General features: G+C 33.3%; 1 protein-coding gene across 3 annotated transcripts in view; it reads right to left on the bottom strand.

The window, feature by feature from the left end:
• The window catches only part of LOC128239894 (5-hydroxytryptamine receptor-like), a 136,747-nt gene that overhangs the window by 35,458 nt on the left and 86,523 nt on the right, over positions 1–14,766 (bottom strand). For all 3 annotated transcript variants that reach the window (XM_052956452.1, XM_052956375.1, XM_052956519.1), the window contains one exon: positions 2,443–2,503. The gene's annotated coding sequence lies outside the window, so the exon portion shown is untranslated. The remainder of the gene's footprint in view (positions 1–2,442; positions 2,504–14,766) is intronic.

The following is a 14,766-nucleotide window of genomic DNA, read 5'->3' as shown; positions in this document are numbered from 1 at the left end:
ACATATTTGTTGTAACTGGTAATGACATTGATGATATCATTACGAGGGCTTTATTCGGCCAAATAACCACATTGCTTTCATTTGAACAGCGATGGAGTCTATTATGTCTTTTCCTCGTGGCACTCTTGTATTTCAAAGGAAGTTTCCGGCTGCCAACGGATTTAAGTAACAATAAGGTTTATGAAAACTTAAAGATGAAAAACAAAAACATGAAACTATCAGGATTTTTTCCTTAAATTATACCAAAATGTTTATTCACTTACATACTTTAAATTTTTTATATCATGCATTGCAAATCCTTGTAGTTAGTTATTATAGATTTGTAACACAAACAAGAAAAACAAAACAGTCTCTATCGCCGATGCTGGTTTTTGTTTTGGCTAATATTTTTTATGACACTACGCGGAAGAGTACATGTAAGCAAATAAATAACATGTTTGTCCGTATGGCAAATGGTTACTCAGATTTATTCGTAACACCGCGCTTATTTTCCACCGAAAAGCAGTACCTCAATTAATACAATTATTTAAATTGACCGAAAAAGATGAATAAAGTTCGTAAAAATGGATCTTATAAAGCTTTTCAAAGAAAACCGTGTTTAATTTCTACCTTATGAGACGAAAGTTGATCACTGTACATCTTTAAGGATCCACCAGTCATTTAATATTTGTATTTTTACAGCTATTAAACATACGGTCAGACACAAACCGTACAAATGACACAGACCAAGCGTGTACCAAGAGTCTCAATCAATACCCACACTGTCATTTCCGTTTTATTGAATGTGGATCTCTTTTGCAGATGTATTTGTTTGTCGAGGATAACTGTTAACAAAACAAATACCTACGATAAGAAATAAGCACATTAACTACCTAAATCAAATACATGAACGGCGATAAAAAGAGGATATCATATTATGCAACCATTTGTATCAACTGAAAGTCGATCATTATATGAGCCCATCAAACCTCAGTCTGTAATCAGGAAGCTGATACACGGGGAAATTTGATATCTGTCAACATAGGGACATAGGCAAATGTCAAGCGGTCTGGAATCAGGAAAGAGAATGTTGTTCTCATTAAACCCAGAAATAACCGGTTGACATCCGAACAAGACGCATATGAATATCTTGAAAAATTACTCCTAGTATCACAGACAAAAACCTCTAATTCTATTGAACTTTAGTCCAAGTTTGACAATAGTGTTTGGACGTTCTGGGGCATGTAAGACTGGTAAGTGGCCACCGGGCCGAACAAGTGGGTTTTTCCGGGTACTGCAGTTTCCCCAACAAGACATGACCACACTCTCACGTAACATTGTGACAAGGAGTGTGATTAATTCAATGTTGTAATAATTTATTTCACAATCGTTGTAAACTAAATCAGTTTAAACTAAACTGACGTTCTGGCATTCAAGTTTTTGAATTGCTAATTTAATAAATGAAATGACGATTGTTTTGTCTTTGTGTAAAAGCGTAACAAAACGAGTCCATTATTAAATGTACTTAAATTGATTGACACGAAACGTTATATCTCCATGGGGGCATGGCTATCGATGAGTCGAATGGAACTGTTTTCGAAGTTTGATAGCCGAAAGTGGCATTAACCAGTCGTAGTTATTTCTTACAAGATAGGATTACTGTACTTTTGTCACTTTACAGAGAAAACGTTGACAGCTTATATTGTAAATGTGAGTGAAAATGTCGAGTGTTTCACGCCAAAACTAGACACACGATAGGCGTCCATGTATTGTTTGACACATGATCTTAGTTCCAAACGTGACTCTGATTCGTTGTCTGTGTATTTTATCGAATTAAGGGTAAATGTTCAGACAGCTCAAACAATGAACCGTAATCTTTACTAGAGGCAGCATAGATATATAGATAAACAGAATCAAATACAAAAGTAACATCACATGGGTATTCTTTTCTTTAGTAGGATTACTAATGAAATGAATAACCATGTGCTGTTACTTTTTATTTTCTTATATAGATTCTTGAACCAGCACTTTACTATTCTATTTCGAGATATAGATATATATAGATAGATGCAACACATATTTTAATTTAAAAGAATAAAGATACAGAAATATTAAATGAATATTGACTGCCTTGAGGGTGACATTGCATATTGTCAACCTGAGGTAATTACTTGAAAATGAAGTATTCGATTATAATTCACATGAAATGTCACATGTTTTGTAGAATAGACATATACTAACTAATGTCTTTAAACGTTGCTATGCCAGTGTAATAAATCATAATTTTCACATGAAAATCCAACATGGCGACGTTTTTGTAGCGTATTGTCAATTTCATGACGTCAGAGGGTAACAGTGCGGCAGAGGGTGACAGTGCGGGGCGATAGTCGAACATATTGCTCTGGCGTTTTTACCATAAGTTCTATAGAAGTGAGTTATAATAAATGTAAATAGTTGTCTTACCTATTAACTCTCCAATTACAAATTTGGGCTTGCTTTTGCAGTGTGAAATATCTAACAGCATCTGAAGATAGAAAATATAATAATTTATAATTTTAATCCTTTACACTATTTCACAAACAATAGCAACAATATCACCTGCTTCAATAGTAGAATAGAACACACACATGTCCGTATTAATAAAGAACATTCTGTTATTGTCGACTGAGGTGTAACAATACACTTCAGTGGATAAAGTGTTAAATTAATAATTGTTACTACACTCGTAATAATCAAGTTAGATTTATCAGTAATATTCCGGACGAGATAAAGTGTCCTATTTCTTCACAAATGAAATATAAGTGTAATGACATGGTGTTAATTTCACAACTGAGGCCCACGCCCTACTTATTTAAAAAAACACACACCTCGATATGTAATCTAAAACGGCCCAACTTAATATCATACTTCATGAACTGATGAATAAACAATAAACAATAATGTTGTTTTTACCAGATGGTTTAATCCATAATCCTTTGCATGTTTTTTCACTGTGCCAAACTAAGGCAAGGTATTTACTTTTTAATTACAACTTATGTCAATATATGTAATTAATGTATGTATACATTATGAGGCAATTTTTTTTGTCGTTAGGTTATTAGGAAATGACGCCCTTTGTCGAGAACATTTTATAATGGAAACTTAAAATGCAGCTCGTAAGAACAAGCCTCATGACACATGGTCTTTATCTGTCATCTATTTCCGCGTTCAGTGAATCCGCATTTTGAGCACCACATGTTGTTGAAAGTCGTGATTAAATTGGTGATAACATAAGGAGTGTTCTGTCCGGGTTATAACTACAGTGCTTTGCTTTAAGCAACGATGAAGTTTCCGACTGTCGACTGATTTTAGTTCGTTACCATATGGTGCAGGGAAACTTAAAGATGTACCATTATTCCTTAATAATAAGTACCACAGTTTATACAATTGTTTTAAAACAATTGTTGTCGAAAAAAATATTTCTTTTGAAGGATACTGTGTTTAATTTGACAGAAATGTGCATAAAACACAGTATTTTCTACTTTATGAGACAATTGTTGATTTCTGTAAATCTTTAAGGACTCACCAGTTATTTAATATATGTGCGTTTTCAGTTATTAAATACACGGTTATTATCTTGTTATCAGTAATTGATAATTTTCAAAAAATGCTTAATTTAGTAAGTTGCTAAAGGTGTATCTTTTAAAATTTATTTTGTTATATTGATTATAAAAACATCATGGAACTGTATTCTTTATTTTATAACAAACTGTTTAATCATTTACATACAGCAATTCTGATTTTATCCCTTGCAATTCCTTGTAATTCAGTCATACCTTTATAAATCATAAACAAGTAAAACAATGCATGAACTTTTATCGCAGATTTTTATTTTTGTTGCGGCTATGCGGAAGAAAAGAACATGTAATCAAATATGAAACCTGTTTTCCGCGAGGGAAATGTTCACTTGAGATTAGATAAACGGCTCAGCAATCGCGTTATATTGTTAAATGAGCCGACAAGTACAAAGCGCATTGTTATATTCTGTTCGAGTGAAACACGTTTGAAACGCAAAACACACATTTGAGACGTTTACCGTAATAATGCAACCTACAAACGCAACGGTGAAAGAAAGAGAACACAGCAACACACTATGAACAACAACAACAGCAACAACAACAACAACATATGTTTACTTACAGTCTTACACAATGAAGTTCAAATAAGTAAGGTTAAAATTTCAGTATCTAGGATAAGAATAATGTCTTGAGTCCAAAAGTTTAAAACATAATAATTAATCAATCCACATGACATCTTGAACACAATATAATATCACTGTTTCAGTCCAACAATACTTTCAGAATGATTCCTACAAAAGATTGAACTGGCAACTTCAACGAATAATTTAATTAAAACTGGCATTTTAGAAATGTTCTATCACTGGTAAAACTTCTAAAGAAATTTTAATTTGAACCAAATACCAAAGATCAGATAAGTTTGCCCTCATGTAAACTAAAGGAGAATGTTTCAGGTCAAAAACAATAATCTCATTTTTTTTAATTATAGAAAGATCGTTTTTATTCTTAGTTATTAGAATATGCATTAAAGTGACACACTTATTCAAAATCTATATAGACAGATGTATAAAAAACATAAGTTTTGAGTGATAAACCTTCAACTACTAACTAAATAATGCAATTATGGAAAAGATAATTACTGATTACAATGTTATAACTGAAAAAGCAAAGATATTCAATGATTGATGCATGCTAAAGGATTACTGCGATCTACTATCATCTCATAATTAGGTAGAAAAACCATGTTTTCTGCACATTTCTTTCAATTAAACTGGGTGTCCTTTATAAGCACCATTGTTTTCGACATTTGATCATCCTTTTTGGTATATCAAAACATTTATGTCAAATGCGTTATATCTGATTTCGTAGTTACAGTGCATCTTTAAATAGATAAATGTAGAACATCCGAAGCAAATCCAGGTTCTTAAAATATCATATGGAATACGTACTAGACTATCAATGTACTGCTAAACCGGATCGTGGTTAAATCTAAGGACACTGGATGTATTCCTGTATTTTATAATGTACTTATAGCAAGAAAGCCGTTTTATGACGTTCTTTTAACCTTAATATTCGTACATGAATAAACAGAATTAATAACATCAGGAGGAAAGACTGTGACCCGTAATTTTGTGCAAGTCCAGCACATATGTGGAGACGTATGCTAAACCAGAATACCACGTTTGTCTTGTCACCAGAGGAAATCAACGCGACGTAATTGGCTTTCAATGGGTAACACAAGTGGACGCGCGGTGCAAATGAAGCCAAATTGAATCCGATATACGCTGATTTACTGCTTGCCACGGGAAATAACACCAGTAACATATAGACATTTGACGTTATCATTGTCGGACTAAAATATCTTGTTTTTTTACTGGACATTTAGTAATGGTTAAAAGTTTTTACAATGCCTTAAAATGTTCCGTCAATGCTTATATAGCTATCAGAACGAGCTTTTTGTGATTCGAGTTCCTTAATACAGGCACACACATAAAATCATAAACAAACTAAAAGCCTTTGATATTGTTTTCACTATTCAATCCTCTCCGTGTGAGATAGGCACTTATCTATTTATGTTTTGTTTTGGCATGTAGTCTTAACACCGCAGGTTATTTTATTTTAAGTTATTAATATAAGTAATCGATATAAATTATTTCTATATTCCCAATAATGATATTACAGTTGTTAAAAAGACATTTATCTATTCCGATTATTCAGAACTTTGTTAAAGTTAACAACCTGATTAACGACATCATTGTTAACTTTTAATGGTGAACTATTTGATGATATGCTCATACGTATATTTAATTAAAACAAGTACGGCTGAAACAGTTGTCTCTTGTTAGGAATACGGGAATACCTGTATTTGTGAAACTTGCAGAGCAATATTGATTTGAAATTTAACAACGATGACTTTAACAAAGTTCTGAACAATCGACCCATTATTTTTATAATTTATATTTACATTCAAAAATGAAAAAAAAAAAAACAGTTGTTTAATTGATTTTTTTTTTCAATTTAGGTGTTAGTATGTAGTCTCAACACCAAAAGTACTTTCGTGTTAAGTTAATTAAAAACATCATTTTTATAATTAATATTTACATTCCAAATGATGGTACAAGAGTTGTTTAATTGACAATTTTCATTGTATTTATGTTTAGTTTCGACAAGAAGTCTTACACTCAGGATCCTTTAGGTTAAGTGTTTTTATAGGTTTTTGATATTACATTTGTCTAATGATGGCATATATCATCACCATGCAAGATCTCAAAGGAACTAACAATGATAAATTATGGCTTTTAAACATAGATTAAACTCCCAACGGAAACGCTTTGCGATTAAATAAAGAGGACTTTAAAATGAAAGGTCATAAATCACAATTTCGCTAGGAAAGACTTTGAATAAAATGAATTATAACTGAAACTCGTGCCTTTGTCTGATAATGCAAAAAAGTGCCGACACTTCTACGAGGATCCAATGTCATTGTATTTTGTCACAAGTTACAGTTGTTATATGGACTATTTGCCCGATTTCACATAATCATATGATATATCATGCACATCTATTTGGCTAACGATAGGTGGTATTTATAAATTATAAAATATCACAATGAGTTTCTTTGAAGCAAGCGAGAATAGTTCTCCCACCCCAGATAGATAGATTCAAAAAGTTGGACATGCTTGTAATCCGTCTCATGCCGACAGGCACCGATAAAAGTACCCTTATGTAAAAGAAATATATTAAAATACATTATTACTGTATTTTGATTAACTGCGGTTGGAGAAAAGGCATCTACCGTGGCCAGATAAGAAGATCCAAATATTTTACATGCTGGAAATCCTTATCTTGCCTTCAGGCAAAGATGAAATCCTGCACGTATGTAAAAAGTAAATTTAAATACATTTTTACTATATTTGGTTTAATTGAAATGGGAGAAAAAGCATCTACCATGGCCACTCGTGTCAGATAGGTAAATCTCAACTTTAGCGCAGTAATTCTCGTTTCCGCAAAACACCCTACACTCGTTGAAGTAAAACCATCTTACACTCTCGGCTATGGAAGATACTTATAATTCTGAATGCATTGGCAAAGATACCACAGAACTGTCGATACTGTAATCCGAATGTTAAGAAAACGATTCCTTATATTAATCTGATGTTCAGTAAACACAGTATGATTGGAACCAAACTTTAAAGAACCTTTCCTTGAAAAAAACATAATCATTCGTATCAATCAATAGGTAAAGGGCAGTCGTCATAAAACAAACAATTACATATAAACAATTTGTGAAATATAATGATAATGATGCTGTAAACATTTAGTAACATGACTTTAAACAGGGCTTTGTTAAGGTTTTGGCTACTTGCTTTGTCCTTGCGGTTTTCCTTAGATCTACTGTTCAGAACTTTGTTCAAGTTAAAAACGTTGATGACGTCACTTTGATAACTGGCAAATCTGTACCGCTCTCAGGGCCGTGATAACGAAAGGTCTCAAGTCCAGGTCTACACCCAGAAACAGAAAAGTTCTTTCATTAAATCGCAAGGGATCATCTTTATTCCGTTTTTATTTTAAAAATAATGTGAATTACTGTAGAATTTTGCATTCTTATAAAATACAGCTTATTTCTTCCTCAAAACTCAGTAGAAAGAAGTTTACAATGAAACGAAGATTTGCATTATCGGCACTTGAGTCTGAACTCAGACTTGGGACTGTTCGTAATTATGGCCCCTGAAAGTTAAACGGATGCACTTCTGTATTACTAACACGACTGCTGACTATTGTTTCAGTTATACTTGTTTCGAAAGTTAAATAAGTGAGCACATTATCAACTGTTACACATTTAAAAGTTAACAACGCCGTCCTTCTTTCTTTTGCTAGCTTTAACACTGTTCTGAATAATATGTCCAATTATATTATTATTATTTTGGAATAGAGATCCAAAAAGCGATAAACGATCGTCGACATTGGTGTCATGGGCTTTTTAATTTTAATCTGTGTCCGGAAACTATACAGAAACGCGGCCCTAAGGACTCAACGTTTTCTTAGGAATTGGTAATCTCATTTTACATTTTACGAAGGCTCTGCTAGCCTGATTAATAAATCAGTTGCTATGTACAGAGCAATGCGGCACATAATACATTTTTAATGTTGTCGTTTTCGTCAGGGAATTTCGTTACATCCGATGAAATCTCAGACTGCCAACTGCTTTTTAATTCGCCAATAAATGTAGTCTGCCTGTAATAATGCTAAAATGCTCAGCTCTTTCCAGCGCACTAATCAGCCTGCATTAATTCACTGTAATTTCAACGATTTAAAACATGAATGCAAATGGATTTGAATGCTTTGTAGCATCTAATGATTGCGGCCTTTGCTTCGACATCAAACATCAAGTGCATCACCTATTGCCTCAAGTAAATCGACTTTGCACATCAAGAAAAGCCGCCTGCCACCGTCAACGACTGAGCGTCTTATTCCACGTATTAACGTCGAGCTTACTTCTAACGGGCGGGCTCATGCATTCACAAAGGATCAATGTATGTACAATTTTCCTCAAATCTCTCATTTCATTAGGAACGAAACACTTCACCAACGGAAAATGCATGAACGGTGCAGTAAAACTGAATAAAAACGGGCTGAATGAGAATTTTTATGGCAGTTTTTAAGCAGGACCAATTCCAGTAGGAATGATGCATGTGATGCAACATTTGGCGGAGACAATCCATTCTACCATCGGATAAGAAGTGAAACATTTTAGTGTATAAAATACAAAATTATTGTACATCACGAAATTATAAATTCCTCAAACTAAACTACTAAGCCGTTTATAGAGCACTTACGATCTTATATAGTTTTTCAATTATTTTTTATACAGTTTAATTCATTCACACTGATTTTCTAGTTGTTTGCATATTGGCACGCCCACTTTTTAGAATTGAAAACCATAAAACGATTGTTATTTACGAGTTGGACTGGTGAAACTGTAGCAAAATGTTTCATTACAAAACTTGATAACGTTAAGTTCAAAATAATTTTTTTATTCATACATGTATAAATTCTGAAAACGTCAGGCCAATTTTTTCCAAAGGAAGTGTTACAATCTGGAATTGCGCAACATATTATAACTATCAAAATTGCTTAAATGCTTTTTTTTAAAGATATGACGAGAAATGATATTGATGTGGAGCATTCGATGTGAATTCCAACACACCTATGTAGAAAAAGACGGAAGCTTAATTTGACACCGTTGATGGACATATTTTTTTCAGTCTGGACGGATTTCCTGAGTCGGTCAGTTATTCGCATTACAAACGATTTTTTGAAGGATGGCCTCAGTTTATGTATTATGCCAATAAGTATTGTAAATAAGTTTGGCAGTGATTGGATAAGAAAGGCTCAAAAATAGAGTTTATAAAGTGATTTTGACCAATGATTCAATATTTAATGATCACAACTATATAGCCATCAGTGATATGTGGTTATTGATTGAACTCAGTCGAGATGGAATGCCAAAACGCATTGCCCAAGTATAGTAATGATCAAATTAGTCATACTAATAGTTTAGAGAGTTGACACAAATATGACGCGTATGACGACGACAGCGGACAACACCATTCTTACACATGTGTTATGCTAGGCAGGCGACATAAATTGTGCCGCGTATATGTCTGCGATGCTACGTGGGCGATAATAAACACGAACAAGTAATGAACAATGTCAAGGAACATATTATTAATAATATGAACACATGGCGAACATGATCAAGCTGTTCTTTTTTCTCTAATTTGATTCTCATTACAAGTTTATCAAAAGCGTTACGAAGACATGAATCATGATCATTCATTGTAGTTCATTGTTTTCGTAATCGAATGGTCTACTTTGCGTAGTATTAATTGAGTTCATCGCCGGCGGCCTCAGCACATTTCCATATATCCTGAAGCCTTTTAACGAGGTATGTTACAAAGTTTGCCGGAGATGGCCTAGTTGTTACGATAGTACAGGGGCATGCACTAAACTCTTCAGTGAAACGATCACGATTTCTACAACTAGTAAGTTAAACGTTTACTAGTGTATATGTTTCAAACGTTTGTGTATATAAATATAAAAGATAGATACAACGATCATCTTGATATCACAATGAAAAATACAAGAACAAGCACAAAAGCCAACCATTCAATAAAGACCCTGCTTATACAGGGGTTCTCACACGGATCACCACGGGTCACAACCGATGTAAACAAGCAAGTAAGTGACGTTTATTTCTATTTTTTGACAGAAAATATATAAAAAATAATTCTAAGCCTATAACAGACTATGCTATTTTCTTCTCATACACATGTGAAATATTTAGATTAGCATGCATTTAAAAGAAGCAATTCTTGGCCAAAATTTCAATTTGACAGAATTTTGTAGAACGATGCAACGAAATTAACCAGATTGTATTTCAGGCAGGGATGGACTGAAACAAACTTATTAGACAAGAGCAAATGAGAAAATCCCATTTTGGCGCTCTACAAATCTTTATTGGTAATGAACAATTCAATTAAGAAGGATGAAGTTTTTCGTTGAAACGAACCAGTCTACCAGATAGGCCTTGTCACTGGAGGAATAAAACTCTACGCAAATGGCTTTAAATAAATAACGCAAGTCACCGTCAGGACGCACGTTGCAGATAAAGACAAATTAAAGCCGATATACGCTGATTTACTGCTTGCTAAGGGAAATCGGCTCGAGGAAAGCTAGGTTTTTTGCGCCAATAATGTTGTCTTGTTTGACAAATCTCCTGCGCTAGTTTTGCCATTTAGAGCGTTTGATGATATTGTGAACGGAGATATAAAAATCTACGATCTGATTTTTTGTCAGCAATCTTTTATCATTGGCTTGCAGATATTTACGCAAAAATGTGCTCTTTCCAAGACAAAAAATAAAAATGTTGTACAAATTATATATGTGAGAGTGCATCTTTAACGTCTCTAATTCTTTCAACATTTTTTTTCTAAACATTGTAACTGTCTACTGTGCGTGTCACTGTGCACATCACTGTAGTTTACAATTTACTATTGATAACGTTCGGTAATTTGGCATTAATTGAGGGTTTATACTTGCAAATAAATTGAATAAAAGCGAATTAATTCCAATGATAGTTGTTTACTGGTCTCAAATGAATTTCAAAAATAACTGTTTACTTGTCTGCGAAGTTGATTTCATATTAATATGCTATTTAAATTGCAAATGTTTATTTAACGGTTGTTTAAGTAACGATGTTATTGAAAATGATTGAGGCGCACTCCAATGATCATACACTCGTACAGTTTGTAATTAAAACATGTGTTTCTCCCAATGGGAAACAGTTGCATTTAATGAAGCATTAGGTTTCAAAACGAGAAACCATTAATCTAAATTTTCCTAGAAAATGCTTTGTTTCAAATGAAATAGCAATGAAATGCGTGTTTGGGTTCGATTACCGTTAAAAGTGCTGACAAATTTCCGTTGATTAAACGTTACTGTGTTTAATAAGAAGTCAAGGTGAAAAGAAGGCATATTTCTATGAATAATCACATTATGATAGAATACAAAAGAAAATTTATTCAGTGAAATAGTACGTACAAACGCTGTGTTTGACATAGGTTAAAATGTCCCTTGATCAAACATTTCAACAAAATTCAATGCAAATAACACAACGACGAACATACATATACATGTAAATTACATTTAAATAATGGTTATTGACTAGTGGTTCAATATGGCTCAATTACCTCTCAAAATTGTAATAAATAAGTACTAGTAAACAAATCAAAATAATAGTGGATGTTAACCTAATGCTGCGTTAGATTACTTTTTCTTTTGGACACATAATAGTGTTTACTTCCTGATATTTAACAAACACTTGGATGAACAAAACAAAAGAGAGACAGAGTTAACAGAAAGAAAAATACATAATAATACACATTGGATAAATAAAAAAATGTTATGCACATCCAGATGGATTTACGATAGAACTGTAAGTGTAAAATTATTAGTATATTCCATGGTCGCGATTGTAAGATAGGTTCATACCATCCCGAGCGTAGAGTGTTTTGCGTGAGAGTTCAGATAACCTTACTTACACGTTTTGTCGTGGTGGATGCTTTTTCTCCCACCTCATTAAAACATAATTTAGTAAACAGTATCATTATTTTACAAACGCGTAGGTTTTCATCTTTGGCCGTGCTTTTACAACATGGTAAATATTTGGATCTGTTCTTCTATACAGAAATAAATCAGCGGGGTTTTCGTGCACAAAAATTCATTATCAGTCATAACATTAATTTGGTATTTTTTAAAACAGTGTGATAGACAGCAAATTACAGAGGGTGTTGTCGTTAAAAATGTAATCGTTGTGTTTTGTATCATTCGACAGGCAATCTTCATAACAAAACTAAATATAGTAAAATAATTTGATAACGAAATCGAATCCATTTTGTAACATGCTACAGAAATCCAAACCGAGAGACAAGATTGTCGAATTTGTTGCCTTGTGCTCTAAATATGTCATTTGTTTCCGGTTGCGGAGGAGAAACGCGCTGTGAAGCACCACAATAATTGTTCCCATAACCAGTGTCTGTTGCCGACATAACCACTGATTTGTCTTTCACAGATCAATGCGTTATATGATGTGTTTTTCTCTCTGTCGACGTTCTTGTCAGGGAGTATAGCTTAATCCCGAAGAAACTTCGACTCCCAACTGCTATTATTTCGTTATCATACAGTTAAGTATGATTGTTCAGTTAAACATAATACAACATTTAATGTACATCATTATACTTTGAGTGTCAGCAATATGCCGAAGTTTCATGTTGTTATAGCAAACTATTGATCTTATTTATTGCAATTTCCTGGACTTCAGTTTGCATATGTTCACTTTGACTTCAAAAAATTACAACATGGACAAGAAAATGAGGATGTGTAAAGATGAACTGCTTAGCAGAATAAGTAATAGTAAAAGGTTGTTAGTATGAACTTATATAAATAAATACATGTATAACCAGAATTAATCACATAAAGGGGAAAGACTGTGACCTTTTATTTTGTGCAAGTCTAGCACATATGTGGAGACGTATGGTAAACCTGATTACCACGTTTGTCTTGTCATCAGAGGAAATCAACGCGACGTAATTGGCTTTCAATGGGTAACACAAGTGGACGCGCGGTGCAAATGAAGCCAAATTGAATCCGATACACGCTGATTTACTGCTTGCCACGAGAAAAAAACACCAGTAACGTATAGCCATTTGACGTAATCATTGTCGGAGTAACATATCTTGTTTTTTACTAGACATTTAGTAATGGTTAATGGATTTTGGGCATTGGTTCCATCAGTGCTAATGTAGCTATCAAAATTAGCTGTTTGTGAGTCGAGTTCCTTAATATAAGCACAAACATAAACCCTTAAACAAACTGAAAGCCTTTGATATTGTTTTCACTATAAACTGTCACTATTGTCAAGAAGTACTATTCAATCCTCTCCTAGTTAGATAGGGACACGCAGTCTTTTCACATCAGGTTTCTTCATGTTAAATAAAGTATTTTTATAATTTATATTTGCATTCTAAATGATGGTATGAAAGTTGTTTCATTGTCACTTTTCATTTCATGTATCATTTTTACATGCAGTCTTTACACCAAAAGTAGTTTCATGTTATTTCTATATATTAAATTTATATTCCAAATGATGATAAAAAATACATTATTATTTATGTTTCGTTTTGACATGAAGTTTTATTACAGTTGTTAAACTAATGATGGCATATATCATCACCGAGAAAGATCTCAAAGGAGCTAACAATGATAAATTATGGCTTTTAAACATAGATTAAACTCCCAACGGAAACGCTTTGCGATTAAATGAAGCGGATTTTAAAATGGAAGGTCATAAATCACAATTTCGCTAGAAAAGACTTTATATAAAATTAATTATAACTGAAAGTCGTGACTTTGTCTGATAATGCAAAAAGTGCCGACACTTTTACGAGGATCCAATGCCATTGTATTTTGTCACACATAACGGTTGTTATATGGACTATTTGCCCGATTTCACATAATGATATGATACGTCATGCACATCAATTTGGCTAACGATAGGTGGTATTTATAAATTATAAAATATCACAATGAGTTTTATTGAAGCTAGCGAGAATAGTTCTCCCACCCCAGATAAATAGATTCAAATAGTTGGCCTTGCTTGAAATCCGTCTCATGTCGACGGGCATAGATTAAAAAGTACCCGTATGTACAAAATATATTAAAATACATTATTACTGTATTTTGATTAACTGAGGTGGGAGAAAAGCACCTACCGTTGTCAGATAAGTAGATCCAAATGTTTTCCATGCTGGAAATTCTTATCTTGCCTACGGGCAAAAATGAAAACATTCACGTATATAAAAAAGTAAATTTAAATACATTTTTACTATATTTTGTTTAATTAAGGTGTTAGAAAAAGCACTTACCATGGCCCCTCGAGTAAGAAAGGTTCATCTCAAATTTCGCACAGTAAACCTCGTTTCCGCAAACACCCTACGCTCAGGTTGGGATGAACCTATCTTACGCTCTCGGCCATGGAATATACTTTTAATTCTGAATGCATTGGCCACGATACCACAGAACTGTCGATACTGTATATTGAATGTTAAGAAATCATTTCCTTAATATATTTACCTGATGTTTAGTAAACAAACTATGATTGGAACCAATC

The sequence above is a fragment of the Mya arenaria genome, chromosome 1 (assembly GCF_026914265.1).
Source record: "Mya arenaria isolate MELC-2E11 chromosome 1, ASM2691426v1".
Lineage (NCBI taxonomy): Eukaryota > Metazoa > Mollusca > Bivalvia > Myida > Myidae > Mya > Mya arenaria.
This window is presented reverse-complemented; position numbering and strand designations above follow the sequence as displayed.